This window comes from Schistocerca serialis, chromosome 3, assembly GCF_023864345.2.
Source record: "Schistocerca serialis cubense isolate TAMUIC-IGC-003099 chromosome 3, iqSchSeri2.2, whole genome shotgun sequence".
NCBI classification, from domain to species: Eukaryota; Metazoa; Arthropoda; class Insecta; order Orthoptera; family Acrididae; genus Schistocerca; species Schistocerca serialis.
Window position 1 is genome coordinate 191,648,743 of NC_064640.1, and position 16,533 is coordinate 191,665,275.

Sequence of the window (16,533 nt, forward strand, 5' to 3'; positions counted from 1 at the left end):
ACCTAGCCCTCCTTACGCTAACTTTGACATCGTTTAGCTTCTGTTTGTCTGAGTTTAAACTTGCAGTGAAGCTCTTTGCTTTCGCAGTAGTTTCCTAACTTTGTTGTTGAACTACAGTGGGTTTTTCCCATCCCTCACAGTTTTACTTGTCATGTACCTGTCGAAAACGCATTTTATGGATTGCCTTGAACTTTTTCCATAAACACTCAACATTGTCGGTGTCGGAACAGAAATTTTCGTTTTGACCTGTTAGGTAGTCTGAAATCTGCCTTCTATTACTCTTGCTGAACAGATAAACCTTCCTCCCTTTTTTTATATTCCTATTTACTTCCATATTGAGGGATGCTGCAATGGCCTTATGATCACTGATTCCCTGTTCTGCGCTTACAGAGTCGAAAATTTCGGGTCTGTTTGTTATCAGTAGGTCCAAGATGTTATCTCCACGAGTCGTTTCTCTGTTTAATTGCTCGAGGTAATTTTCGGATAGTGCACTCAGTATAATGTCACTCGATGCTCTGTCCCTACCACCCGTCCTAAACATCTGAGTGTCCCAGTCTATATCTGGTAAATTGACATCTCCACCTAAGACTATAACATGCTGAGAAAATTTATGTGAAATGTATTCCAGATTTTCTCTCAGTTGTTCTGCCACTAATGCTGCTGAGTCGGGAGGTCGGTAAAAGGAGCCAATTATTAACCTAGCTCGGTTGTTGAGAGTAACCTCCACCCATAATAATTCACAGGAACTATCCACTTCTACTTCACTACAGGATAAACTACTACTAACAGCGACAAACACGCCACCACCGGTTGCATGCAATCTATCCTTTCTAAACACCGTCTGTGCCTTTGTAAAAATTTCGGCAGAATTTATCTCTGGCTTCAGCCAGCTTTCCGTACCTATAACGATTTCAGCTTCGGTGCTTTCTATCAGCGCTTGAAGTTCCGGTACTTTACCAATGCAGCTTCAACAGTTCAAAATTACAATACCGATTGCTGCTTGGTCCCCGCATGTCCTGACTTTGCCCCGCACCCTTTGAGGCTGTTGCCCTTTCTGTACTTGCCCGAGGCCATCTAACCTAAAAAACCGCCCAGTCCACGCCACACAACCCCTGCTACCCGGGTAGCCGCTAATGCTGCAACTTCTCGGTATACTACAGCATAATCCGCGAAAAGCCGCATGGAACTTCCGACACTATCTATTAGGTCATTTATATATGAAGTAGACTTACGTTAACGTTCGTGAACAAATCTCAGAGGAAAAACAAAAAGAGAGAGGTGTTAACGTCGCTGCCCCCCAACCAACAATGCTAAATGACTATTTTACGAGAGAAACGGATTTGTGAGACGACTTCCGTGTCTCGTTCGAAGCCTTTTCATCACAAAAGAATTAGACGTATCAACAAATCGGTAGTCGATAAGACCAACCATTACCCAGAGGAGTAGTAACAGCAAGTCAGAGATCACTCATAGGGAATAGCGTGCCGCTCGATGATTCCACAATGAAGGGAGTAACGGAAGGACGGAGGGGAGTGGACCGGCTGGAGGAGGGGGAGCTGGAGGGAGAGAGAGCTTCGCTGTTAACACTGGATAGCCCCTTAGCGCCACAGACCTGTAGGTGCACCTAAAGAAGGCTGAAGAAGAAGCGGGGCGTAAAGCCGTGCAGAAACTGGCGCTCCGCCACAATGAACAGCTGCTTACCTTGCGGCAGGACAGAGCTACACGATGTGACGTGTTGCGCGCACGACCTCTGCAGACACACTCGCCGCTGTCCAGCTGAGCGCCGTGTTCTCGGACGGAGGTTGCACAACCCACCACAAATCCGCGCGTGCCCCTCGGAGATACGCTAGCAAACTGTCAGTCGCGCCACGACCGCCTCAGCTGCGCGCCGTTTTATATCGTCTGGCGCGCTGGCGCTGTATAACAGACGCGACAGCGGAATCTGCGGCTTTCGTGTGGAACGCGAGAAATGAGGTCCGTGCTACCTGTGCAACATACCTCACATTTGCGAAGCTTGAATCTCTACAGTCCAGAAATGACACACCAGTTACGGGAATACATCAGCATATATTCGCTCTCTAAATACAGCCACTGTCACCCGTTTCTCGTGATTCGACGAAAACTTTGACTGTATGTGGAAAATGCGACAAGCTGAACTCTGTGAGTGTATATAGTAAAAAAGAAAGTCCGTATAAAACATTTCAGAACTGAAAGGTTTTATTAGGCTTATCCGTTGTTAATATTGTGATTATCAATGGATTACGTGTGTTGTTAAGTGCCAGTCCACCAACCGAAAGGTCAGGGGTAGCTGTGTCGGTACTACGTTGTTGTTCTGTGATGTGAAAAATGCCAAGTTACACACAACCGATCAAGCTCAATCTTCGATGTCTCGGGACCAATTAGGTTGCGAGTCTGATATGTACAAATATTTTTTGGAGTATTCCAGCGATTCCGTCCGGTCCGAAACTGATTTTGCCTCGTGACCCATGTTAACCTGCAGGTTTCTATCTGACTGACTACGAACGTCATTTCGAATGGTGGGGAAAGGGAGTAGCATACCACCTTCAATTGGACCATGTCAAGTAAAGCACTGTAGTGTTCAAACCAATCTTCGGACTAACGATAGCTTTAATTAGCTACAAATAGGTGCTACCAGTCACTCAATCACATTTTAATCTATGGTTCAAATGCGAGATCATCAGTCCCCTAGAGCTCAGAATTACTTAAACCTTACTAACCTAAGGACATCACACACATCCATGCCCGAGGCAGGATTCGAACCTGCGACCGTAGCGGTCGCGCGGTTCCAGACTGAAGCGCATAGAACCGCTCGGCCTAACCGGCCGGCTTTAATTTATGATCATAAATATTTTTGAGCCTTATATGTGGCACCATTGGTGGCAAAACCCCGTCGACAGCTACCGTTACCGCTTCCTTTCAGTCACAAAGTTAGGGACTATTCAATGTCACCAAATTTTGGTTTTTTCCGTTCTACAAAACACTGTATCGTGAGAAACAGACTAGGTTCTCGCCAGTCAAACTTTTCCTTGTATGTAACCATATATAGACTTCGCGAAAGCTTCTATTCCCTTCACAGATAGCAAAAAATATTGCAAAACGTGCAATTCGAATCTAAGCGCTCTGTCAACTTGACCGCGACCTGAATGATAGGCTCTTACCGCTTGGCCACTACACGATTTAACAGCTTTCCATCTTAAGTACATCTGCAACCGAACGATCTCACTAAATCTTCCATTTCGCGGAAACAAATAGGTTGCAGGCCTGATATGTATAAATAAAGTTTCTTTATTTTCGAGTATTCCAACGATCCAATCTGGTCCGAAACGAATTCTGCCTCATGGCCTCTGACCCAATTTTTATTTTCAAAAACGAAAGTGTAGTGACCTGAACCTTTTCACAGGAGTTACTTCCGTGTGGCCTCCGACTAGTATACCGAACTCGTCGAAATATGTAGGTCGCAGAGTCTGGCCTTTCCTTGTGAGACCTCGAAGATAGATATACAGTAACTGCGTGAGGTGGCATTCTGAATCACCATCTCGTTGAGTCTTGTCTTATAAACAACATCCTTCGTCGAGAAAATTTATTTATGAGTGATGTGATGCCAGAATTACTGCAAGCTTTCTCTTTGACAACTAGAGATCGACTGTTTGCAATCGTGATTGCACAATCACGCGAAATGACACCATGGTTATCATGCTGGACTCGCACTCAGCAAGAGCAGGATTCAAACCCCGGTCCAGGCATTAAATTTATGTTTTCATGGTTACCTAAGCTACTTCAGCTGAATTCCAGAATACTTTCTCAAAAGAGGTCACCCTCCTTCGACCACACGCCTCGAAACACCTCTACATTTAACCCCCACGTACCTTTCTTTTCTTTCTATGATTGATGATTTTGGTGTTCATTCCAGAAATCACCTACATAATGCCCGCCACAGAGACAGGAGTGGCACTTTTCGGCTAATACCACGAATACAATAATCTCTAGATCCAAAGCCAATGGATTTATGGAAGACTTTTGACAAGCAGTGTTCCACAGCTGTGATATATTTCAGAATATACATTGTAATTAACACCTTTAGCTGCTGAATTAAGTAACTTCATTCACTTCTGGTTTAGTATACTTGACATCTTTTGGTATCCGATTGTACTGGCACTGGGCTATGGCTAAACATAAACAGTGCTTTTGATCTGAATGCAGTGAACCCACTCAATACGCAGATCGCCCCCTCCCCCTCCCATTTCGACTCAGATATGTTTGATAAACTGCGAGCAACAGAAACGGATTGAAAGGCATTGGCCCTGACAAGTGAATTATGGGTCTGGCTCTCGTGGAGACTAGCAGTGCTAAAGGAAATAGAGGTTTTCATCTCTATATATAGAATTGAAAGGTAGATTAGTTAGATTATCGTTTATAATAAAACATTCGACAGGGGCAACAGCATATGATTAGCAAATGTAATGGTAAATGTAGATGAGTGCAGGTCTGAACAAAAAAATCTGTGTAATTAATGCAACTGACAAAAACTCAGTGGCAAAGTCCGCAGCGAAGGGAAGAAAACAATCTAGTAAATAACTCTCCGTGTAATTTAAATGAATCAAGTACATGGTTTCGCACCGGTCTTGATGATTGCATTGATTTGGTGGGGTGGAGGAAGATATATCCAGGAAAACCAAGCAGCTGAGTCATAAGTAAGCCATCAACTACCAAAGCTTAAGTTACAAGAAGAACCCCTGTTTACTTTAAAATGAAAACACGCCTGCTTCCCCATCATCATTTGTCTCGCCTCATGGCGATGCCTGAACTTATCAACACTGTGTTGTGAGAATATGGGCTGCTACCTGAGCGGCTGCAGAAGAGATCTGCACTGCAAATGCTGCCAAAGGACCCCTGGAAATGTCTGGTGTCCCGGATGTCGGTCCCCGCCCAGACATATCACTCTGTTCGCATCAGTCTCCGTCCAGAAAAAGGTAATACTAAAACAACGCTCCTTTGAGTGTCTGTAGAGAAACTGCTAAAAGTTGATTGTTTTCCCATCAGACAGAAAATCAGAAATATTCCAGTGAGAGGCTACGTTGCAAACATTTTTCTCTCTCTTCCGAAAAGTTACTTACTTGAGCCAATCTCTTAATTTTAAAGAAATTTGCAATAATTTTGCAGAAGACCCTCGCCCACCCCACCCTGGAAATGGGTGGTGGCTCAGACCAATGCAAGAGAACTTGCACTTTCTCCCCTTGGAAAGGAGACGCTCGTTCTCCCACTCAGGCTAATATTTTAGACACCTTCCAGTCAAGATTGTGCTCTATTTCCCGCGTCAAAACTCGGGCCAATAACTTCTGAGCCTTGGCGACTGCGTGGAACGGCGATGAAATTCCTAAGCGGGCTTAATTTGTGCACGATTGCGCTCCCACGTCGTCCGCAAAATCGGATCTGCAGCCCAAATGCCTGCCAAGATTGTCCGGATACGTCATCTTCGCTCACCAAAGCGGTGCGAGGTAGTGGTCAGCGACCGTCGGAAATGCCTTACAGTGTGTATGGGGAGCCACCCTTGAGCTGGAGGGATGCACATCACAAGGTTCCAGGTAAGCGCTCCCCAGCGCCTTCCCGCACAACAGGAAAGGCTCCGTACCGATGGCATGCCACGACTCGGCAAATACATCAACCAGATGCCACATGCAAACCCAGCACATCATTTAATTGAAAATATTGTATTATGGCGAAGCTGTTACCTCTGCAATCTTCATGTACGTATGTTTCATCTGAATATCAAAACCCGCATTAGACAAAACAGGTAAAACAAACAAAAACTCTCTCTCACTCGAGTGAGTAACTAGTATATGTGTATTTATAATAAAACAGACGGTCTGGCTCCAGCCTGACGCGTTTCCTTATTTACAAACGTTCATTCGTGTGCGTGGCTGAACATACATTTTAGTCCCTGAAGATGGACATGTAGACAAAACGATAGTTAATGAAGTTATTTAATTCAGTAGCTGAAAGTGTTAGTCATAATTTCGTTCCTCCAATAGATTCAGTTTTGTGAAGACGACATGGTTTACGGGCAGAGGTACACACCAGAAGAGTTCAAAATGTTCAAATATGTGTGAAATCCTATTGGACTTAACTGCTGAGGTCATCAGTCCCTAAGCTTACACACTACTGAATCTAAATTATCCTAAGGACAAACACACACACACCCATGCCCGAGGGAGGACTCGAACCTCCGCCGGGACCAGCCGCACAATCCATGACTGCAGCGCCCTAGACAGCTCGGCTAATCCCGCGCGGCCCAGAAGAGTTCAAATGGCTCTAAGCACTATGGGACTTAACATCTGAGGTCATCAGTTGGTTCAAATGGCTCTGAGCGCTATGGGACTTAACATCTATGGTCATGAGTCCCCAAGAACTTAGAACTACTTAAACCTAACTAACCTAAGGACATCACATAACACCCAGTCATCACGAGGCAGAGAAAATCCCTGACCCCGCCGGGAATCGAACCTGGGAACCCGGACGCGGGAAGCGAGAACGCTACCGCACGACCACGAGCTGCGGACTGAGGTCATCAGTCCCTTAGACATAGAACTACTGAAACTAACTAACCTAAGGACATCACACACATCCATGCCCGAGGCAGGATTCGAACCTGCGACCGTAGAAGCAGCGCGGTTCCGGACTGAAGCGCCTAGAACCGCTCGGCCACAGTGGCCGGCCCAGAAGAGTTGATTGTTCACGTTTTTAAAACTGCACTTGTTACTCCACAATCATCTGGCCGTTCTGAACAACTTAATTATCCATAAGTAGATATTAGATATTACTTATGCGTTTACGCTAATGGAATGCAATTTCAGCAATAATTCTAAAACTACAAACACATCGGCAGACAGCTTGATCATCATCTCAGACTGTCCATAGAACCGCAACAACACATCTGCGAGATTTGTGTTACGCGAACGTTTCCTTGCAATATGTCGTAAATAAGCTTTTTCGATACCTTTTATAGTTTTCCTACCATCGTTTATGCTAGCTTATTGTTATGGCCTTCCAGCTAAGTATAATGTTATTACAACGCTTCCAACAAGTGTAACGATGTAATCCGAAAGAACTGCGGCTGTCTGGTACAAATTTTCATTTGTCACTAATTATTCACCACTCTGTAGGTGTGGTATTTCTAAACGTATTTGACTGATATGATTACATGTCATTGCATTTCATTGATTCCTCGCCATTGATACCAATTATTTGAGTGAATTTAATTCAATAGAAAACTGTGACTATTGTCGATTTATACAAGTAACAAGTGGTCAAGTCGCTAGCAGTATATCAGGCTTCAGCACTCTCACAGTTGTTCCAAATGTGTCCTTCAACGCTTACCTTGCGATGACGCGCGCTCGCTCGCTCTCTCTCTCTCTCTCTCTCTCTCTCTCTCTCTCTCTCTCTCTCTCTCTGAGTCAGGCCTATTTTTTACGTTTTTTATTTATTAGCCTTTGAATATTCCTCGTACAGCCATCTATGCAAGTAAACCACACTGCCATACAACTGCAAGTGGATATACTGTCAGTCAGTCAGTACGTACCTTAATCACAGATTAATCCATACTATTACGGATTTTATAAAATGTGGAGGTCCTTCGTATCCAATCCATCTCCCATTGACTGTTCAAACATTAGACCATCTCGAGCTGAATATATAGATCAGAACACAAGTCTAGCTGACTTTTGCGAAGAGAAAATTATAGATGTCTTCATCTGAAGCAGCATCATGCGTATAAAGCAGAAATACAACACAACCATCAGAAGACCACTTTGCACCAGAAGCAGAACATAACACGTGGGACTTATGATTTTCTTAAATCGATAGGAATAAAACCTTGCAATGGTGTCACTCGATACAACAGCTCCAGTTCAATATTGCAGCTGGTCGGGGTGGCCGAGCGGTTCTAGGCGCTACAGTCCGGAACCGCACGACCGCTACGGTCGCAGGTTCGAATCCTGCCTCGGGCATGGATGTGTGTGCTGTCCTTAGGTTAGTTAGGTTTAAGTAGTTCTAAGTTCTAGGGGACTGATGACCTCAGATGTTAAGTCCCATAGTGCTCGGAGCCATTTGAACCATTTCAATATTGCAAGCATATAATTAGTCACGAATATTTTCCCCCACAAACCTTTTGCTTCAGCAGCGTTTAATAATAAGGATGAGATAGAAATCCTTTTTCAACATCAAGGTGGTTTAACTGTTCCAAGCAAGGGCTTCATGTATTTGGAAAGAATGTTTACACCTCCAACGACTCCAGCAGCAGCAGTCATGACATCACATCTTACACGTAATGCATTCGCCTTTCTGTTTCAAGAAATAAGATAAAAACATTTTGGCGTCGAAATCGACCGCACCAGAAACGTTAGAATCATATCGACTCTCAAAACATACGTATCTTCATCAATATAGGATCTGACTCCTTTACAAAACGCTGGGTGGTTCATAAACGGATTGATAGACGGCTTCTTTAGTGTGTGTATCCCGCTCAAAGTGTTAATGTGCTTCTGCTGCTGGCGAAGGGGAGTTTGCTGGTGCGACAAAGGTTGGATGCGTGGGTGGACATTCCGCTGCTGTTACATTATGACCGGTGGGCACCAGCGGGGAAGCTGCTGGCAGCTGGCATAAGGAACGATATTTCCTGGCAGCAACAGTAGCACGACTTCGTCTAGCTTCCAGCGCGACAGTTTCTTGATGGGTTAGGCCCTACCCTGGTCTTTTTCTGTTTATTTCCCGATGTCTTGTGAATTATGGACTTATTTTGTCTGTAGCCCTGTGATGAGCGTCACAGTCAATGCACGTATGAGGCGCATCTTCATCACGATCACATTCAGACCCTTATGAAGTCCCTCACAATGAAAACATCTAGGCTTGCTACGACACTGATTACTTCCGTGTCTAAATAAACAGTTCAGGCATTGAAAGACGGATGGAATGAAGGGCTTCGCATGGTATGTGACTCCATAAATAGAAGCGTAATCTGGTCATTTTTGCGACTTCACTGTTATTATACATACTGGGATAGGTTTTCTGGAAAGATTCCCTATTACGTCTATAGTTTTGATGTAGCGTTTCACTTTTATTACAGGGATTCCGCACCGAGTAAGGTCCAAAATTTCTTCTTCACACAACAGGGACGTCCACAGCTTGGATGTCACGTTATATTCCTTTTTTCATAGAGAGGAGACAATACTCCATATTACTATTGCGAAGTATTGGCCTCCGAACTAAACTGTTCGCAGCTTCACAAGAGCAAGTTTCTACGTTTGTACAGTTGCGGTCTTGCGAAATGTTTATTTTATATTTCTTGATGCCTTTGCACTCGCGACTTGTTGCTTACCCACGGACATTGGGTGTAAACGACCCCCAATGTTATCCTGGAAGTCAATAAAGACTTGAAAGAGCCAACATCAGATTCTGCGTTCACATTTATTTGCTGCAAAATTTGGCTCTGCCATCGACCGGGTCTGTATGAACTGCTGCAGCTTGCACGTGATGACTAGCAGTATCAACAGAATGCCATTGCTCTGTTTTTCTGCACCTACACCTGCTCCTTTGCTGCTCGTTGTCGCTGTCGTTCATTGATCGCTTCTTTGAGTTCTTCTCAGCAATTCTCATCTCGATGTCATCATCTTGTGCTGGTATATTGTTGACTCCGTTCACAATATTTAAACCGTCCACTATCATCGCACTTAATTCTGTCGTTGGTAACTGACTTATCATTGTCCAGTTCAACGTTCATTATACCTCCATCACCATTGTCCTTGGTGACGGTGAGTCGTTAATTTTGGAAAGAAGAAGCGAGATTTTACGTCTAAACCACACATAAAGTAAACAGGAAAGCACTGCTCTTCCACGTCTGTACTCTACGAAAGCGCACAGCGAACTATGGGGGGTTGGGTTGTTTGGGGGAAGAGACCAAACAGCGAGGTCATCGGTCTCATCGGATAAGGGAAGGATTGGGAAGGAAGTCGGCTGTGCCCTTTCAAAGGAACCATCCCAGCATTTGCCTGGACCGGTTTAGGGAAATCACGGAAAACCTAAATCAGGATGGCCGGACGCGGGATTGAACCGTCGTCCTCCCGAATGCGAGTCCAGTGTGCTACCACTGCGCCACCTCGCTCGGTAGCGAACTATGAGTCAGACTCATACCAGGCAGGAAATTTAAATCAGCAGCGTCGTAATCATCACTTTCAAACTAAGCAATCTCCACATTCGGTTTTTGGGTGGGTGGGTGGGTGGACGGATGGATGGATGGATCGATGGAGTGATGGGGTCAAAGGGACCAAACTACGAGCTCGTCAATCCTTTGTGTGTCAAGCCAGGAATAGTCCCCAGAGAGGAAGGACGCAAAGGATAAATCCCGATGAACCTGACTGCATTTGATAATCAAGAAAACCAAGAGAATGATGTAGAAGTGGGACAGGGGTAAAAGGGTGAAGGTGGGACAGTTGCAACGCAGTGAGAGGATCCCAGGACACGTTATGCAACAGAAGATGCACCACCTGCATCCAGCTGGTGTTCTACACCACCCATTATCACAATGAAACTATCAATATGGAGAAGTTGATAAAATTTCAGTAAAGAGAACAAAGACGACGAGACAGTAAACTAACAACTGATTTGAATGAATAAGAAGACAGTTGCAAAACAGACGTAATCAAATCGACAAATCACACCAGTCTTGGGTACTATTCGTATTAACAGCTTTTTCATTATTAGACAACGACATTTTGATTCTGGAAAGCACGCCGTGTAAAGCTGGAGCAAGATTAGGGAGAAGAAAATGCTGGGACCTAAGGATTGACTAAATGTGTACTGTCTTGCTTGTCTCTTTCCTTTACTTTCCCTATATTTAATTTTATGTCACACAAAAGAGAAAGTTATTCAAAAATGGCTCTGAGCACTATGGGACTTAACATCTATGGTCATCAGTCCCCTAGAACTTAGAACTACTTAAACCTAACTAACCTAAGGACATCACACAACACCCAGCCATCACGAGGCAGAGAAAATCCCTGACCCCGCCGGGAATCGAACCCGGGAACCCGGGCGTGGGAAGCGACAACGCTACCGCACGACCACGAGATGCGGGCAGAGAAAGTTATTAGCAAATAGGCAAAGAGTGCAAATTTTCCGAAGAGTTCTTAGTCTCCAGGTCACAAATAATCCCACCTAGTACTCATTGTGAGTTTTTTTAGAGGGGAATAGGATGTAAAACCTGGAACAGGACGGGTATCACAGGACATTTTAATATCCACTACTCCTGAATACAGGTTTGATGGCTTCCATTACAAGGTATACACGTTTGAATTCCACAGAACGAAATACAATGACGTGCGATAGAAGAATGTTGTGTGAAGAGGCGTAGTACTGCACTTTGATGCACTTAACACCAAATAACATATCGTAAATTTCCTCGAACATATATTTTTTATATGTCAAAATCTTCAGAAAGATGTGCGCTACAAAATGAACATATTTTTGAAAAATCGATTTTTTAAAGTTTTGACGTCCTATCTCAAACGATGGATGGGTAGGGGGGGAGGGGGGGGGCACTATCATGTTTTTGCCCCGGTTGGGAAATATCATACACCCGGGGCTGGGATGGGAACATACGATTTCACATCGCACTGATACACAATCAGCTCTACGTTTTCAGGCAATGAATTGCCTTCAAAGTCCAAGATATAGACACCAGCATGGACCCCATTGTCCCTTTGTTCGCCACTGGACACAATGAATAAAATGCACACCCCGTTGCTCCAAATTAGAATGCAGATCGTCATCTGTGTAGAAAAGGAGATCACAGTAGAAGAAGACAACCTGTACCATACTGAGACTTTTATGAGGAATTATCGTTACAGGAATGTCACCGTGATTCTCACAGTCGAGCAACGCACGTAGCTGAGCAGGGAAGGCCGTTTTAATGAGAACAGAGCCACTTCCCCAAATCTGTCTTAGAGGTTTTCATCTAAAAAATGTGGCTTTGTAGACAGAAAGAAATCCCCGTTGGTACTAGAACAAACTGAGTATTGCAGGACGTAGTTCTCGCCTTGACTCTTGGTCCTATGTTCCTACCACAACGTAGCCACGAGAGGGGTCATATCACTCCGCGTTGTAGTAGCCCTTTCCTTCAGAAGAGACTGCTGGACCCGTGCAGCCACTAGTGGAAGAAAATTTAATTTGCCTCATGTGTGAAGCTTCCACAATGGTGCCACCCACTCCGAACGAATGCGCCACACGCCACAGCAACAGCAACGGTTATCTGGCCAGCAAACCGTTGCCCAGAGGCCCCAAGCTCCAGCCACGTCGGACACACTCTTCTTGGCATGGGTGGGGAGATTTCAGCTCACGCACAAACTTGCGTGGTCACGGGGTGCAGGTACTTGACTACCCCCTACACCCCTCTCCACCCCCACAACCAAATGGCTACTCTTTTGAGTTCTGGGGGCAGTACTTTTGCAAAGAGAAAAAGGCACAGAAGGTGGAATATACGTCACATTTGGCGACCTTCCCTGCACGATCTGCACTTCTGTAAAATTTTGAACAGAAACAACAGGTCAAACCAGACAAAGGGGACCAAACAGTTAACAATGAAACATTGAAGAAAACCAGAAGGGAAGGAAACGAGAGTCTAGTATCAAAAACACAATAGGCACCAAGAAGACCATCCAGTGGAAAGGCAGAACGGATAAAATAATACTGGAAGGGTAGAATCGCAGCGCTGCAATGGCTGCGGCCCCGTGATGGCCAAGCACGTACTCACAAAAGAGATAATATTATACAGGGTGTTACAAAAAGGTGCGGCCAAACTTTCAGGAAACATTCCTCACAAACAAAGAAAAGATATTATGTGGACATGTGTCCGGAAACGCTTAATTTCCATGTTAGAGCTCATTTTAGTTTCGTCAGTAAGTACTGTACTTCCTCGATTCACCGCCAGTTGGCCCAATTGAAGGAAGGTAATGTTGACTTCGGTGCTTGTGTTGACATGCGACTCATTGCACAACAGTACTAGCATCAAGCACATCAGTACGTAGCATCAACAGGTTAGTGTTCATCATGAACGTGGTTTTGCAGTCAGTGCAATGTTTACAAATGCGGAGTTGGCAGATGCCCATTTGATGTATGGATTAGCAAGGGGCAATAGCCGTGGCGCGGTACGTTTCTATCGAGACAGATTTCCAGAACGAAGGTGTCCCGACAGGAAGACGTTCGAAGCCTATGACTCGCGACTGGGGAAGACCTAGAACGACGAGGACACCTGCAATGGACGAGACAATTCTTCGTGCAGTTGACGATAACCCTAATGTCAGCGTCAGAGAAGTTGCTGCTGTACAAGGTAACGTTGACCACGTCACTGTATGGAGAGTGCTACGGGAGAACTAGTTGTTTCCGTACCATGTACAGCGTGTGCAGGCACTATCAGCAGCTGATTGGCCTCACGGGTACACTTCTGCGAATGGTTCATCCAACAGTGTGTCAATCCTCATTTCAGTGAAAATGTTCTCTTTACGGATGAGGCTTCATTCCAACGTGATCAAATTGTAAATTTTCACAATCAACATGTGTGGGCTGACGAGAATCCGCACGCAATTGTGCAATCACGTCAACACAGATTTTCTGTGAACGTTTGGGCAGGCATTGTTGGTGATGTCTTGATTGCGCCCCATGTTCTTCCACCTACGCTCAATGGAGCACGTTATCATGATTTCATACTTGATACTCTACCTGTGCTGCTAGAACATGTGCCTTTACAAGTACGACACAACATGTGGTTCGTGCACGGTGGAGCTCCTGCACATTTCAGTCGAAGTGTTCGTACGCTTCTCAACAACAGATTCGGTGACCTATGGATTGGTAGAGATGGACCAATTCCATGGCCTCCACGCTCTCCTGACCTCAACCCTCTTGACTTTCATTTATGGGGGCATTTGAAAGCTCTTGTCTACGCAACCCCGGTACCAAATGTAGAGACTCTTCGTGCTCGTATTGTGGACGGCTGTGATACAATACGCCATTCTCCAGGGCTGCATCAGCGCATCAGAGATTCCATGCGACGGAGGGTGGATGCATGTATCCTCGCTAACGGAGGACATTTTGAACATTTCCTGTAACAAAGTGTTTGATGTCACGCTGGTACGTTCTGTTGCTGTGTGTTTCCATTCCATGATTAATGTGATTTGAAGAGAAGTAATAAAATGAGCTCTAACATGGAAAGTAAGCGTTTCCGGACACATATCCACGTAACATCTTTTCTTTCTTTGTGTGTGAGGAATGTTTCCTGAAAGTTTGGCCGTGCCTTTTTGTAACACCCTGTATATGAGAAACCTGGAGGGAGAGCGGGGGGGGGGGGGGGGCTCTGTGCTGGGTTCAGAGTTAAAGATCGTCCACCTTCTTCTGTCATCGCCCCTCCATTCCCCCATCATTTTCCAAACCGAGCTTGTGTTCCATCTCTAATGACCTCGTCATCGACGGGTCGTTATACGTTAATCATCCATCCTTGTCCATTCTGCCTATGAATCCGATACTTGTCTCTTTCTGTGCAACTCCGACAACGCTACGATAAAACTGACTTAGGCGTTCCACCGATAGCTGATAACAGAACCGAATATGACAAAATTTTACATGATAACTGATACAGGATAGATATGCTGCATTGACAGGTGGCGCCAGATACTCTTAATTGATCGTTTCCTTTGCATCAATAAGAACAACATATCGCTTTAATCAGCGATTCATGTTATTTCGTGTTATTTATAAATTTTATCACTAGTCTCTGGTCGTTTGTACAGGCTTTCCATATCTGTTAAACTGAAATCAAAGTATTCAAAGTCCGTGTCGAAAATTATTTTAACTCCAATGTCGAGCAATGCTCAACAGTTTATGTGGCAATGATAAAGTAATTACCGATGCATTCCGACTCTGTGGAACTTCGTTAAATGCAGATATTTTAAACTCCTAGGCAGTAGTGAGAAGATATCCCGCGACCAACTTATTATCATCGGTTTGGAGCAACTTTTTTAATGCCAATCATAAACAGCATCGGTAGTTCCATTACCTCCCACAGTTTAGTCTCTTAAAGGTTACGCGAGGAAATTACTGAGTGTATCTTATCATTTATGAAGCCTCAGGCGTGTCCAGTGATCAGTTTCACGCCCAGTGCATCTTACTGTTTCGTCCAGTTCCACTGCTATGCATCTTGGTAGAGAACTGGCGGACTTCTACTTCCGCACGGGGAAAAGAAGACATAGCCATTCACGATAATTTGGACAATACCCAATTACAACTTTTTGCTTTAAAAAAAGGAAGGAAAAAACGTTAGAGAGTTTTATGCCGCGTCAACGAAACAGTCACTAGAGATACAGTAGAAGCTCGGATTGGAAGGAAATCACTGACTCCTTTCCAAAAGAAATTACGTGACAGTCGCCTGAATTGATTACTGAAAACCTTAATATGGATGGCTACGTAGGGATTTGAACCCGGTATCCTCCTGAATAAGAGCCCAACTGCGATTCTGTGCTTGAAGACTTGTCAACTGCGGACAATATGTGCCAGTCCCTACGTCCAGGGGCCGGCCTCTGTGACCGAGCGGTTCTAGGCGCTTCAGTCCGGAACCGCGCTGCTGCTACGGTCGCAGGTACGAATACTGCCTCGGGCATAGATTTGTGTGATGTCCTTAGGTTACCTAGGTTTAAGTAGTTCTAAGTCTAGGGGACTGATGACCTCAGATGTTAAGTCCCATAGTGTTTAGAACCATTTCTGAACCTACGTTCAGAGGAAACTAGTGATGATGCAGACTGGTTTAAGAATTACATCGAAGGAACAAATTTTGTCACAGCTTAGTTTCCGTCTCTATATTTTCAATGTGCGCACACCTAATGCGCAGGTTGTTGAACATGTAACTGCATCTGCGCTCACAAAACAATTTGTTGTAAGAGGAACACAAAAAATTAATTCGCGTCTATTGGTAACGTAGTGTCCTTTTAACGGTTTTCTTAACACCTTTCTCCTCATCACATCTCCCCTCACGCAGTTACCGTCAATTACGAGACAGTGGTTTGAGGACGCAGAGCTGGCGCTAGATAATGTTCCAGATGTGTTCCATCGGGTTCAGATCAGGCGGATTTGGTGACCAAGACGTCAGCCTGAGTTAACTATCATGCCCCTCAAACCACTGCGGTACGATTCTGGACTTGTGATACAGACAGTTATCCTGCTGGAAGATGCCTGACCTGTCTCCTATAGGGCACGATATCTATGACATATTTCTGTTTGTACACAGGGTGTCACATCTATCCTCCTCACTAAAAAACAAATGTATCGAAAAATGCTGTTTAGCTACCAGTCTAGCATTAACCAGCATGCCTGATTTTTTTAAACTGTTTTTTATGTAGATGTGAAAAGCAGTACGTCTATTTTCAGTAGCACCCTATAGTTTTTATTCGGCAGTCCACTTCCTCTTTTCAAGATTGGTTC

The 16,533-nt window shown here is 44.6% G+C and overlaps 1 protein-coding gene across 5 annotated transcripts in view; it reads right to left on the reverse strand.

The window, feature by feature from the left end:
• The window catches only part of LOC126469899 (sulfate transporter-like), a 483,509-nt gene that overhangs the window by 162,918 nt on the left and 304,058 nt on the right, over positions 1–16,533 (reverse strand). Inside the window, exon 1 of one of the 5 annotated variants that reach the window (XM_050097245.1) lies at positions 1,702–1,761. The exons of the other annotated variants lie outside the window; for them this stretch is intronic. The gene's annotated coding sequence lies outside the window, so the exon portion shown is untranslated. Of the gene's footprint in view, positions 1–1,701; positions 1,762–16,533 lie in introns of those variants that run through there. 5 annotated transcript variants of the gene reach the window in all.